A 14095-nucleotide genomic window follows, 5' to 3' on the forward strand; every position below is an offset into this window, starting at 1 on the left:
CTTTTCGTTATCGTAAGACCAAGCAATTGGTGGATTTGTCGGATCGCACTAAAGTTGGTTATTAGGAAGAGAAAAATCTTACCGTCTATAGCCACCTTTAATGCAAGTTGCATGTGTTGCATGTGTATGCTCAGCCACATTATTTAAAAGATGTTAGCTGCTGTTTAAACATCACTACATACTATAAAAAGCCACACAGGGTTCTTAACTAAGGCTGGCCATAGATGTGCAGATTTTAATCTTTGAGCAACGAACACTCATTTGTGTCTGCTGATCTACAACTAATCATTCAGTTTAAATAAGTAGGAAAAATAACATAAACAATGTTCTGCCCATTAATCTTACAAAAGTTACATCCAACATATAGTAGTCACCCATTGATATTGTCAGATAAGCAATACATGCAGCTTTCTTCTTGGTAGCCTACATGATCCGAAAATCTATATCTATACATCTATAGCCAGTTTAAGACTTAAAGCACACAAATTGCATCACAGCACCCCCGGCTGCTGCACAAACAAAAAGCAACCCATTTTTTCTATGCCTCATTCATTTCATTGATTAAAAGAGTACAGTTACAAGCTAGCTGCATTATAATCACTGGGTTAAACCTTTAATGAATCCACCATTTAGTAGCCAATCCTCATAGTATATCACAAGTGCTCAATTTGCATGAAATGTCATGCTGTGAGAAGCATCGTAATTTGATCTGTTAGCTTTATTTTTGATATATATAATACATCTCCATGCCATTTAAAGCAAACAATCCATACACATTTATATTTTGTCTTGGCAGTTTACAAACAGTTTACAAACAGATATGGAAAATAAAAAGATCATAGTTAAAAATATAGTAGTTTAACAAGTAAAGCAGTCTTAATAAATATGAGTTAAAGGAACGGTTCAGTGTAAATATAAAAAGTGGGTAAACAGGCTGTGCAAAATACATATTTTTATCTAGTTAGAATAGAAAGTGTAATTTATAAAGGCTGCCCTGTCTAACATAATTGGCAGAACCCAACTTCTTGCCTTTCTAACTCTTTCTAACTCTTAGTCAGTCAGCAATTTGAGGGGGGTGTCACATGGTAGATAACTGTTAGTTTTCTTTTGACCATTAGCATGCAGGCCTAATTCAAAAGCAAATAATTATGACCTATATGGCCCCCCTCATTTCAGTGATTGATTACTGACTAGTAACAGGTTAAAAAGCTGCAAAGTAGGACATTGGGCTCTGCCTATTATGTTAGATATCTGGTCACTCCAGCCTTTATAGGTTAAATTTTTACCTAACTCAGATTGAAAACATTATTTTGCACAGCCTATCTATTACCCAATTTGTATTTTTACACTGAACAATCGCTTTAAGAAGTAAAATTATCTTACTTTGAAAAAATAAATTAGAGAACTTAAATTCTTACCTTTAACAAAATTATCACTTGGATGACACCTCCATTTCAATTTATTCATCAAAATGTTCTTTCTTCTGTATTTATGGTTTGATTTTTGGAATCTCTACACATAAAAAGATACAGATTACGACTATTTCAAATTATATTTGTCAACACTAAAACACTATTAATACGATAAGGTGAAAATGTGTGGTCCTGTCACATTGCTCCCAAGACATCTGCAGTTCTGTGCAAACCAGTGGACAGAGATCCCATACTATGGCATTCTTGGTAAACTAATGGCATATAATCGTATAACTGTACATACCAGTTTTTTCTCAAAATGTCTATATTTAAAGATTGTATATATATTATATCGCTGTATTACTGTATCAAAATGTTTTTTTCATACCTGGAAAAACAATTCACCTGGGAATCTTTGAAGCATTTCAACTTATTATAAACTTTAGACAATATAGAGTAGCATTATACATTAAACAATAGCAGAAAACATCAAAACTGGAAAGGTAAGTATAAGTATATATCATGATAAAAATCTTTCTAAAAATATTAAGTTAAAGGAGTTGTTTATTAAAGTCTGAAAAAAAGTCGGTGCAGATTTGGTTTTCAGAAAATAGCAGATTCTGATAAATAACCCCCCAAATGAATACTAATAAATAAAAAATTGGTGTGTGAAAAAGTTGCAACAAAATATTATATCGCTGTATTACTATATCAAAATGTTTTTTTCATATCTGGAAAAACAATTCACCTGGGAATCTTTGAAGCATTTCAACTTACTATAAACTTTAGACAATATAGAGTAGCATTATACATTAAACAATAGCAGAAAACATCAAAACTGGAAAGGTAAGTATATATCATGATAAAAATCTTTCTAAAAATATTAAGTTAAAGGAGTTGTTTATTAAAGTCCGAAAAAAAGTCGGTGCAGATTTGGTTTTCAGAAAATAGCAGATTCTGATAAATAACCCCCCGAATGAATACTAATAAATAAAAAATTGGTGTGTGAAAAAGTTGCAACAAAATTGTGCGTCAATTTGATTTGTGCAACATTTTTGAGTTGTCGCCCACAAAACAGAAAAAAAAGATTTTTGCTCTCTAAAATTCAAGCTCGACCAGAAAAATTTTAGGTTTAATAAATAGGCCCCTATATGTAAAACAGAACCAGTACAAAGGTTAATTATTAATAATTGCATATTTTGACAAGCCCCTATGTTTTTTGTTGTAATCATTACACAAATTTTGAACAAATCAATGCCCCTTCGTTTTGCACATATTCCAACCCATTGCCGTTAGGAAGATGATGTAGCACACATGAAACTTTTTCATAGTTAATAAAATTAAGAATTAAGTCCCAAATAGCCTTTCTATTCAAAATAGGTTAATGGTACATGTATACCAAAAGACTTCTGGGTTTTACTATAGGGTTATAATCCTTAATCCTAAATTCACTTTTACATGAATTCAACAGGTTTTAGGTGGTCCCTTTAACCATTTGAAGATGTTTCTTGCTTTCACGATTTTTCGGGTGTTTTGGGATGTTTGGTGCTGGTTTTCACTCAAAATCTCAACAAATTAGAGTTTGTCCATGACAAATATGCATTCTGTATTATATTATAAGCAGGCCTTTTGTGTGGTGGCTTTTTATTAACAAAGCCCATTATTTTTAACTGCCCCTGTACCCACTTCACCCCACTAAGCCATTGAATGCAGCTTCTCACCAGTGTTCACCTGTATTTGCTGGTTCAGCACAGTGCCGTGGGTACATGGACACGTGAAAATAACTGGCTCTGTTACCTAATGGCCTGGCTTTGATAAAGTGCTAAGGCATGAAACTTATCAGACCTTTGTCTGTACCTTTTGTTATATTTTTGTTTGGTAGAAGAAAGTTTTAACAGTATAGGGTCTGGTTTCTAAGAGTGCAGCCAACGCCATTTGAGATCAGTTAACGAATGCTTTCAATGTAGTGCAATGCATAAGAGAGCAGAATCTGCTTCTCTTAGCCTGCAAAAAAAAAAAAAAAACAGGCTGAGAGCAGAAGAGCCACTGCTCTATGTGCCATAAATATGCTTTTTTCTTTTCATTTCTGTAATTTATATTGCTAAGGTTAATTTCACATGTGCAGACATAGCAACTCATTTAACATCATTACGGAGATAACTATCCACTCATGGATGGGTTTTCAATAAGGTTAGAGAAGGCTAAGCCTCCCCAAACCTGGTTGACAAAAAATACGCTCCAGTTTGTTTTGCATATATAAATGTTTATCCTATAAGACATTTTTGTTAAATTATTCTAAGATCCCTGTTTCTTATAATTTAATGTAAATCACTTTGTAACTTGCTGTATCTATAAAGATAAATGATTATGATGTTAAATCAAGAGACATGCTGCAGAATGCATTGATTCCTAACAAAGATATCAGTGCTAATTTTTGCCATGCAGCATGTGGATTTCAACTGTGCCTGCTAATAAAGGAATAACTCCCCTGGCTTATCGCCTATGATAGTAAATCAACATAGAATGATTTTGCCAGGTCATAAAAAGTAAAAAATAAAAATGGATATGACTGATGGATATGAATCTGAGCACAATTAAGGAAAGGTAATTCTACTACCTAGTTCTTTGTGTCTTGTATTTTTCAAGGCAATTCCTGTTCAAATATCTAACATTTTTAAATATGATATGACTTGCTTAAGTTTTAAGAAAGTTTTAATGTACATGGAATTATTCCACCAAATAATGGTGTATTAGTTTCTGTATGCACATGGAGAGCGGACCAGCTGAAGGATTGTATGTAGAGTATGGTTACATAATTACATAAAATCATAAATGGCAAACCACAGATTTCAATATTTGGGTCACTAATTTACTTACACATTTGGAATACAGAATTGATAGTAATATCTCTGTTTTTGCTAAATGCGTTGAACAATGGACTCTACTCTTGCAGAGGGTTCTCTACAGTTCTCTGTAGTCTTTTTCTCTATAACAGGTAGTATATGATTTTGGATGGGATTTGATATTATACCTAACAAATGAGATGAAGTGCAAGTTTCCCATTTTTCTTCACTGAAATGTTAATGGTAATGAATGTGAAGTTAGATTGCAAGTTAATTTGTATCACCTATCCTCATCTGCCTATCTGTTATCCAATGGCTCTGGCAACCAGACAACAGTTTAAATAATAAACTGCAGCGCTGGAAAACTATTATTGATTCTCTCATCTAACCTTTGGATTTAATGAACAGATCAGAACAGGAGTCAGCTGCTACACCACTTTAATGCAGACCTATAAATGCTTCAATCTCGAACATGGCATCAGCAGATATTTTGAAAATCACATGACGGTTATTTGGTCCAGTGTATTCTTTCTCACTTATACTAACTGTAGTTTTTTAGCTACTAAGCTTTCAGGGGACAATATAAACCTAAATTCATTGTGAGTTAGCAGAAAAAGACATGTATTGAACATACTTTTTGCCTATTTTTTCAAAAACAGTGGTTGTTATTTCATGCACAAATCAGTGCAGTACAGTGACATTGAAATTACATAACTCCCCAGCAATGAAATTGTGGTGTACCGATATAATGAACTCTTCCTTATCCTAATGACGCTTGAATGTGCTCTATAGCTACTAGTCAAAAAATATATCCAATATCCTTGCTCCACATATTTGATTGAATAAGATGAATTTATGTACATATGTGGCATACAGAGAATTTCCATTTACCTAACTTCACTGTCAAGTTTATGCTGCCATCATATCTTAGTTAACTTAACTAAGTTAATTTTCATCAAAGAAACTAATATAAGTATTTTTGATGTTCATTAAAAGCTTGTTGCAAAAAAATTTCTGTTTTCTTGCTCTGAAAAGTAGCAATTGTTATTTTTGACTTCCACTTCCATGTTGGTTCCCTCTATTTAAGAATAAGACACTTAAGAATCTGTTTGTTTAAAAAATTTAAGAGCACTTTGCACAGTTCCCCTCTTGCGATCACTTGTGGTGAGGCCTCCTGGAGGGATGGCAACAAGGGGGTGTTGGCCCATTGGTTCAAGATGATGGCAGGAGTTGCCAAGGCGGATGGCTTGGGATGAGAGGGCGGGAAAAACCTCACAGGAACCACTAAGCTGTGCCCATTTTAAAAGTGCAGCTGACCTAAAAGGATCTCCCTCATTAAGGCAGGTTACAGGTCTGTACAGGATAAGAATTTGGGGTAAGGGGTTGTCACAGCAAGGGGATTGGCACCAGGGTCAGAGTGGGGGCCCCCTCCTGAACTCCAAACCCCTGCTCACTCCGCACACCTCCACAAACGAACTGCATGCAGAAGACGTGACGTGTTGCAGCGTTAACAACTTTCCTTGCTGGGGGAGCAGGCCCAGTCCGAAACTGATTGGTGGTTGCTCATAAGAACAGTTGCAGTTAATGGGGAGGTTTTCCACAGTTTGGGAACTCTAATTGGTATTGATGTGTCCCTCCTGGGCGGTGGTCTCGGCCGGGGCATGAATGAGAGAGAGGGAGAGGTTGACAGGGGCACTTTTCGAGTCGTGTGGTGGCGATTGACAAGCTGCCATTGAGCTAGTGCTTTACATAGGCCATCTTCCAAAAGGGGAATAAGTTGTTAGTTATGAAGTTCTCTGTTAGTGAGTTAACAGAAGTATCTGTTCATATCAACAAATAAATGATGTGGCCTTTTATGATCCATGTATGCATTGTGTCTTTTATTGCTTGATTGTAGTATGGTGGTAAGTATCAATGTGGTGTTAAACAAAAGGGAGAGCAATTGTTGCCATGTCTATTGGGGCAGGGGAACCCTGGAGCTACCATCAGCTCTGCAGGTGGTAGTAGATTCAGGGTTTCTGGAAAGAAATCATTAGCACGTATGACTAAAGGAATGCACAGCCATCACTGGCGTGACTGCTAGTAGTGCTGAAATCTGAACATCAAACATTTTCAGCACAGCTATGTTTGATTCACATGAAAGTGTAAGCGCAACTGCAAAAAACTGTGATGCAACACCCACAATTGCATCAGGCGCATCACCCCAAAAGAACACAATTACACTCAAATTATAAGACAGTATTGTGTGTAAAAACCATGGCACTCCTTCAGTGTTCGTAAATGAACCCTATATACAGTATTCATATTTCAACCTTATCTTTCAATACTTTTTCTGTTAATTAATGCAAAGGTCTTCATTTTGAGCAGGAGAAAATTAAACTGGAAAATTAAAATGTGTCACTTGTACTGTATGTTCTGTTTAACCAAATGTTTTATAGCTTAGGTTTCCACACCTTTGTGTTCAAAGTCCACTTTGCTTTCCAACATTTGGTCTGGACTGCTCAAGTTATGGCTACAAATCGCCCTGTTATACTTCTGTATTTTCACACTAAAGCACAGCCTAATTCATGTTTAGAATAGAGGGTGAGCACCACAATTCAGAAAGCTCAGTTTACAAAAAAACAAAAACACCTACTTGTTTTGGCATAAGACAGTAATTAATTGCGCTATGAGAAGGAGACAGCAACTGCTAAAATATTTCCTTCCATCTTAACACTTTACTTTGGGGTAGTGTTGCGCAAGGCTGAACTGGGTGGAACACAAATCCCTGCCTGATTCCTTGCCTTTTATTTACTATAAATATAGATTAGGAGAAAATGAATGCACTTTTTATACTGTCCACACCCCATTCTTTTCCTAGGACACCTGCTCTGTACATAAAAAAAAAGGAAAACAGAGTCATGCCATCAGTAGAAGCACAGATGAAATATGAGAAATTAAAGCTTTAATAGAACAAAACTAATAACAACTTTTAATTAAAACACAGCGAGTGAAAAAAACAGAAGTTTCAGAGGACGACAACTTTCAAACTATTTGCAATTCTCAAAATAATACATAAAAGGTGGGGCATGAGCCCACAGGGAAGTTCCTGTAATTAACTGTATAATACATTTATAACAAAGATTAGCTGTTTTAAACAGAATAAGATGATATTGGCAACCCAAAATTATCAAAGACTATATCTATAATCAAGAGGATTTTTTCCCTACACCGTCATGGAAATATTTCACCTCCAAAACTAATAGGGTAAAATGAAAAATAGAGATCTACATACCATATATACTCGAGTATAAACCGACCCGAGTATAAGCCGAGGTACCTAATTTTAACTACGAAAACTGGGAAAACGTATTGACTCAAGTATAAGCCTAGACACAACTACAGCCCTGTCTCCCAGCAGTGCACATTCCGCCAAAGCGACCCCCCCAGTGATCAACTGGACTTCTTTGCAAAGTTGATGGTGACAGAGAATTGCCAAACGGATTACTGTGTGCATTGTCCCACTGTCCCACTACCATGTGCAGAGGGTGCTGTGTGATATTGCCATCACTGTTAATCTTTCGTATAACCAACAGAGGGCGCTGTGTGATATTGCCATCACTGTTAATCTTTCGTATAACCAACAGAGGGCGCTGTGTGATATTGCCATCACTGTTAATCTTGCGTATAACCAACAGAGGGCGCTGTGTGATATTGCCATCACTGTTAATCCTTCATGTAACCAACAGAGGGCGCTGTGTGATATTGCAGATACTGGTATTCTTTCATATAACCAACAGAGGGCGCTGTGTGATATTGCAGTCACTGTTAATCTTTCATATAACCAACAGATGGCGCTGTGTGATATTTGCAGTCACTGTTATTCTTTCATATAACCAACAGAGGGCGCACTGTTATTTTTTTATATAACCAACAGAGGGTGCTGTGTGATATTGCAGTCTCTCCCCAAGCGAACTGTTGGTATAGGAATGATTAAAAGTGACTGCAATCTCAGCTACTGCCCACTGACTCGAGTATAAGCCGAGGTAGACTTTTTCAGCACATTTTGGATGCTGAAAAACTCTGCATATACTCGAGTATATACGGTACTTTAATGTAGTAGTGGAGCTTTAATATAAGTTTATGTTCACACATAGTATAGTATAATACATTTGTCTGTCAGAAGCCATTCACCTGCCTCAATGTTTTTGAAGCATGGAAGAAACCCCACACAGACACGTGAAAAACATTTATACACCAAGCAGATACTTCTCTGGCTGGAATTAAACTCAGGATTCCAACAATGTGAAACAATGTGTTTAAGTAAATAGATCCAACTGGTAGGATGATGGCACACTAAGGGGCACATTTACTTAGCTCGAGTGAAGGATTAGAATGAAAAATACTTTGAATTTGAAGTATTTTTTTGGCTACTTCGACCTTCGACTACGACTTTGAATCGAACGATTCGTACTAAAAATCGTTCGACTATTCGACCATTTGATAGTCGAAGTACTGTCTCTTTAAAAAAAACTTCGACCACCTACTTCGCCACCTAAAACCTACCGAGCACCAATGTTAGCCTATGGGGAAGGTCCCCATAAGCTTTCTAAGCTTTTTTTTTGATTGAAGGAAAATCCTGCGATCGATGGATTAAAATCCTTGGAATCGTTCGATTCGAAGGATTTAATCGTTCGAAGTATTTTACTTCGAGGGTCGAATATGGAGGGTTAATTAACCCTCCATATTCGACCAATAGTAAATGTGCCCCTAAGATTTTCACTTAAGGTTAAATCTGCACTACAATTGGTGACTAATCTTTCAAATATGACTTGCCATAGTATAACATTATAATTGATGCAAGAGAACACTATTACTTGCGCATTATAGCTTAAAGGCGTGGTTTACCTTTGAGTCAATTTTTTCAATGTTATAGAATGGCCAATTCAATTGGTCTTCATTATTTATTTATTATGGTTTTTTAATGATTTGCCTCTTTCCATCTTCTAAATGGGTTCCTAACCCCATCAAAAAACAAATGCTCTGTAAGGCTATAACTGTATTATTAATGCTACTTATTACCGTATATACTCGAGTATAAGCCGAGTTTTTCAGCGTCCAAAATGTGCTGAAAAAGTCTACTTCGGCTTATACTCGGGTCAATGTGCAAAATCACAATCAATGCGCTCCTGCAATGTCCTCCTGTGACCCGCACAGCAGGCGTTTTCCCTGCACTATAGTGTTTGTTCTATAAATGGGCATGCACCGATACTTGACCTTTCCCTTGAGTTTCCGGGCGCCGATGTGTAATTGCCCGCAGCTAGGGCTGGATTAAACAGTAAAACCGGCTTCAGAGGCGCATCTCTCTCTCTTTCTCACTCACACATTCTCCATGTAGCAGCGGCATTCAGCTTCCCATGCGCGCTCCTCCCAGCTCCGCCCACACAGCGCACCAAATTGTTAGTCTCGCCTAAGATCGCAAAATTATTGCCTCAAGGTGTCTGTTTTCCGGCTCACCGTAGGGCCTGCTGCCTGCTAAATTATACGGCGCTTGGTTAGGGGACTTGATCCGGTGTTACAGAGGGGACCATCGGACAGGATTTCACAGGGTAATTGATCACGTCCCTGCCCCCATCTCTTCGCCATTACTGGAACCTGCTGGGGAAACTACACAGAGTACAGCAGTATGAGGACAGCAGTATGAGGAGCAGTTGTATCGCAATAGAGGAGCAGTTGTATCGCAATATTGGAGCCCATGTGAGTAACTGCTACAGGCCTTACTGGGGGGGGGGGCAGTAACCGCAGGGCAACAAGTGGCCTGTAATTAGCACTACCTGTGACCTTGCCGCATGGCTCAGCCAGATAACTATAAACTGCATTTCCCAGCAGCCTCTTCCAGTCTGAGTCACACAAGGATTCTGGGAGTTGTAGTTTCAATGTAAACTCAGGTTTACATTGTCCTCCTAGTGACTTGTACCCCTGTCTGGTCATTGTTCAACAGCAGTATGGAATGTCAAGTGCTTTTGTTTCAGCTAAGAATTTCTCTCTCTCTCTCTCTCGCATTGCATCTCGTGTGTATGTACAGACATCACAACACAGGGTGTACTGGAATGCACCCTAGGCTTATACTCGAGTCAATAAGGTTTTCCAGTTTTTGTAGGTAAAATTAGGTACCTCGGCTTATACGCGGGTCGGCTTATACACGAGTATATACGGTACTCATCTTTCTCATCCTCTCCTGGTCATGCTTGTGCTGTGCCATCACTCTTAAGGTATGGAGATTCAAATTACAGAAAAACACCTTATGCAAAAATCCACAGGTACCAAACAATTTTGATAATAGCATCTGTACTGACAGACTCATTTGATCATTCAAAGGAATTCTGAATCAGCTGACAGGATTTACGTGATGGACATGTTTTTTCAGCCTTATATATTATGTAATCCAAAGAATTCAGCATACACAGCAAAGGAAAATAATCCATAACTAAATGTGTGATAACCTTTAATCATTTAAGTATTAAACAGATAGGTTGAAAAGATTTACATGTGAATAAAAAATCTATATACTGTATATACAATTCCTAGGCACTTTTTTCCTGGAATATCATTTCCTAGTATTTTCTTTCCTGAGCTTGTCTTGCATATTAATCTTAGCACTTTTGGGCCATCATTGAGATGGGTCTATCCACTTCCTACCTCCTCACCACTTTTCTTTCTGATCCTTGATGCTCCCATTTAATTGCAAATTCTGGCTAATTTTTGGAACATGGTTTACCTCTCATATCTTCTGAGTCGTCCTCTTCTGATTTGGGCTTTGTCATACTCCACTAAAATTTTGTAGACTTAAGAGAACAGTTAAAGCTTCTTCAGCCACCTAGCAAAAGAAGATGCAGTCAAGCAGACATGTAGTCTGTAGTTGTATCTGTCATAGATCCTTATTACACTTAATAAATCTCAAATTTCAGCTTTTCAGAGAAATAAAAAAACTTAAAAAATGTAAATATGCATGTTAGTTAATTGGTCCCTTAGGGGCAGATTTATCAAAGGTCAAAGTGAAAATTCGAATTTAAATAAATCTAATTTCAAGTTAATTTTTGTGTACTTCGACTAGGGAATAGTCCAAATTTTATTTGAATTTGAAAAAATTTGAATATCAAAATTTATCATGTACTGTCTCTTAAAAATTCAACTTCGACCATTACTGAAGAGAAGAAGATGGTGCCCCTGAACTCTGCTCTACAGAATTTGCATGGAGTTAGGGGCATTTGCCTGGGGAGGCAGCTAGGCTGGGGGGAGGAGGGAGGGGGGTCTATGAAGGATAGGGTTTCTTAATTAAGGGTTTGTTGCTCCTTTAAGGTGTTGTTCACGTTCAAACACTTCTTTCAGTTCAGTTGATTTCAGATAGATCACCAGAAGTCGATTTCACTTACTGTAATATTTCTTTCCTTTTCATTCCAATTGGCAGCACACAAATGGGGGTTCCAGTCCCCTCCTTATTGCTAGGACAGGAGGAACAATAAAGTTTTAACCCTATAAGACCCCACCCCTCTCTCCTCCCCTCATGTTCTTTTCAAGTAATAACACAACAACTGAATGCACAGTAATTAATAGGGAGGGTAGATAATATTTGTGCAGCACACAAATTGGACATAGCAAGAAAGGGTGAGATTCAGGAACTCTTCGTCACCAATTGTAGAATGGTTATCCCAAAAGCTGCCTCCTAGGAAGCCTGTATGTCTAGTCTATAATGCTTGGAAAAAAGTGTGAAGATTTGACCATGAAGCCGCTCTGCAAATCTGATCCATCAGAACCAGAATTCTCTCTGCCCAAGAGGTAGCCATAGCCCGGTTGAATGTGCTCTGACAAATATCGGAGGAGAAAAATTATCTGTGATATAACACATCTGGATGGTATCCTTGATTCATCTGGCCAGAGGTAATTTTGAAGCTGCCTTCCCTTTGTTTTTCCCAAAAAAAGAAATGAACAAGTTTTCAGATCTTCTAAACTCTTGTGTTCTTCTGATGTATTCCTTGAGAATTCTACCCACATCGAGAGAATGTAGCCGAACTTCTTCAGGAGTATTAGGCTCTGCTAAAAATGTAGGAAGGCAAATCTCTTGATTTATATTAGACCAGGATGCTACCTTTGGACTAAAGTGTGGAGTTGTTCTTAGTAAAACATAATCCTGAAAGAACATGATGTAAGGTTCTTTTATTGATAAAGCTTGAAGCTCACTGACCCTTTTGGCTGATGTAATTTTTGTGAGAAACAATGCTTTGAAGGATAAATGCTTTATGGCTGACTTATCCAAGGGTTCAAATGGATTTTTACACAATCTCTCTAAGACCACATTCAAGTCCCACAGAGCTATGGGTTGTAGTATTTTTGATCTGAGCTTTACTGGAGCTTTAATAAAACTTCTAATGAGAAGATTCTCAGAAAGCCTTATACCCAAAAATGCCGATAATAGAGATACTTTAAATTTTAGAGTATTAGGCTTAAGATTCATCTCAACACCCTTTTGTAGAAAGTCTAAAATGTGGCTGATACTAGTCTCAGACCCACAAAGTTCTGGGGAACTACACCACTTCATATAAGCTTTAACAATTCTGGCATAGATTTTTGAGGTAGAGGGCTTCCTTGATTGAAGCAGTGTATTCACCACCTCCATTGATAACCCCAATTATGTTAATAGGGGCCTTGAGGTCCCGTAGATTGTTGAGAATCTTCAGGGTCTCTGCTAGAAGTATTCTGGACCCTTTACCTCCACTGAGCTGTTGTCCGATTGAATCTTGACTGTGTGCCCCCTGATCTCTGACTGGAATGCCTTCAATGCTAGGAATACAGCTCTTAACTCTCTGAAGTTCGAAGAAAAAGACTTCTCCACATGATCCCAGGTTCCCTGGACAATAAGAGACCCCAAATGATCACCCGGCCGAAATTTGAGGCATCTGTTGTGACAGGAGCCAACTTATCGGTCTCCCTAGTTTCAGCCAATCCAATGCTTCTGACACAACTACTGGGATGAATACCACTGAATCCAGGGTATCTACACTCCGGTCCCATTTGAATAGTATCTCTTGTTGATGACATCTCATGTGAAGGCGTGCCCAAGGGACTGCTTCTATGGATGCTGTCATAAGACCCAACACTTTCATCATCTACCGAAGAGACACTGGAGTGCGAGATAGCAATGTTGAGATCTGAGATTGAAGAGCCAACATCCTCTGTTCTGTCAGCCTTATTTTCATCTGTCTTGTGTCTAAGACAAACCCCAGGAATTGCTTTTGTCTTGCAGGGTAGAGGGAAGATTTCTCGTAATTTACTATCCAGCCAAGGGCCTCTAGAACTTCAAGCATCCTTTGAAGCTGCTTTGATAGTAGAGAATCTGTTCCGGCCTTTATTAGCCAGTCGTCCAAATAAGGGACAATGTGGATCCCTTCTTCCCTTAGACCAGCTACAACTGCAACCACCACCTTAGTAAATATGAGGGCGACAGAAGTTATCCTGAATGGGAGAGTGCAATATTGAAAATGTCGATAAACACTGCCACTCTTAAATATTTTCTGTGTTTTGGAAAAATTGGCAGGTGTAGATATGCGTCTCTTAAGACTAGAGTAGCCAAAAAATCTCCCTCCTTATGAATCTGTTTAACCGTCTTAGGTCGATAATCATACGAAAAGTCCCATTTGGCTTTGGGACCAAAAAAAAACTCTGAAATATGTACCCATACCTTCTTCCAACTGAGGTTCTTCTTCTAGAACTCTCATCTATATATAACTTTTATGGCATCCTCCAGTGCTTGCTGCTTTTAGGATGAAAAATTAGTTTGGGTAATGAAAAATTCTTGAGGTGGTT

General features: G+C 37.9%; 1 protein-coding gene across 3 annotated transcripts in view; it reads right to left on the bottom strand.

Moving 5' to 3' along the window:
• The window catches only part of casz1.S (castor zinc finger 1 S homeolog), a 309346-nt gene that overhangs the window by 232380 nt on the left and 62871 nt on the right, over window positions 1–14095 (bottom strand). For all 3 annotated transcript variants that reach the window (XM_018227624.2, XM_041571250.1, XM_041571251.1), the window contains exon 2: window positions 1419–1512. The gene's annotated coding sequence lies outside the window, so the exon portion shown is untranslated. The remainder of the gene's footprint in view (window positions 1–1418; window positions 1513–14095) is intronic.

Source organism: Xenopus laevis, chromosome 7S (assembly GCF_017654675.1).
Source record: "Xenopus laevis strain J_2021 chromosome 7S, Xenopus_laevis_v10.1, whole genome shotgun sequence".
NCBI lineage: Eukaryota > Metazoa > Chordata > Amphibia > Anura > Pipidae > Xenopus > Xenopus laevis.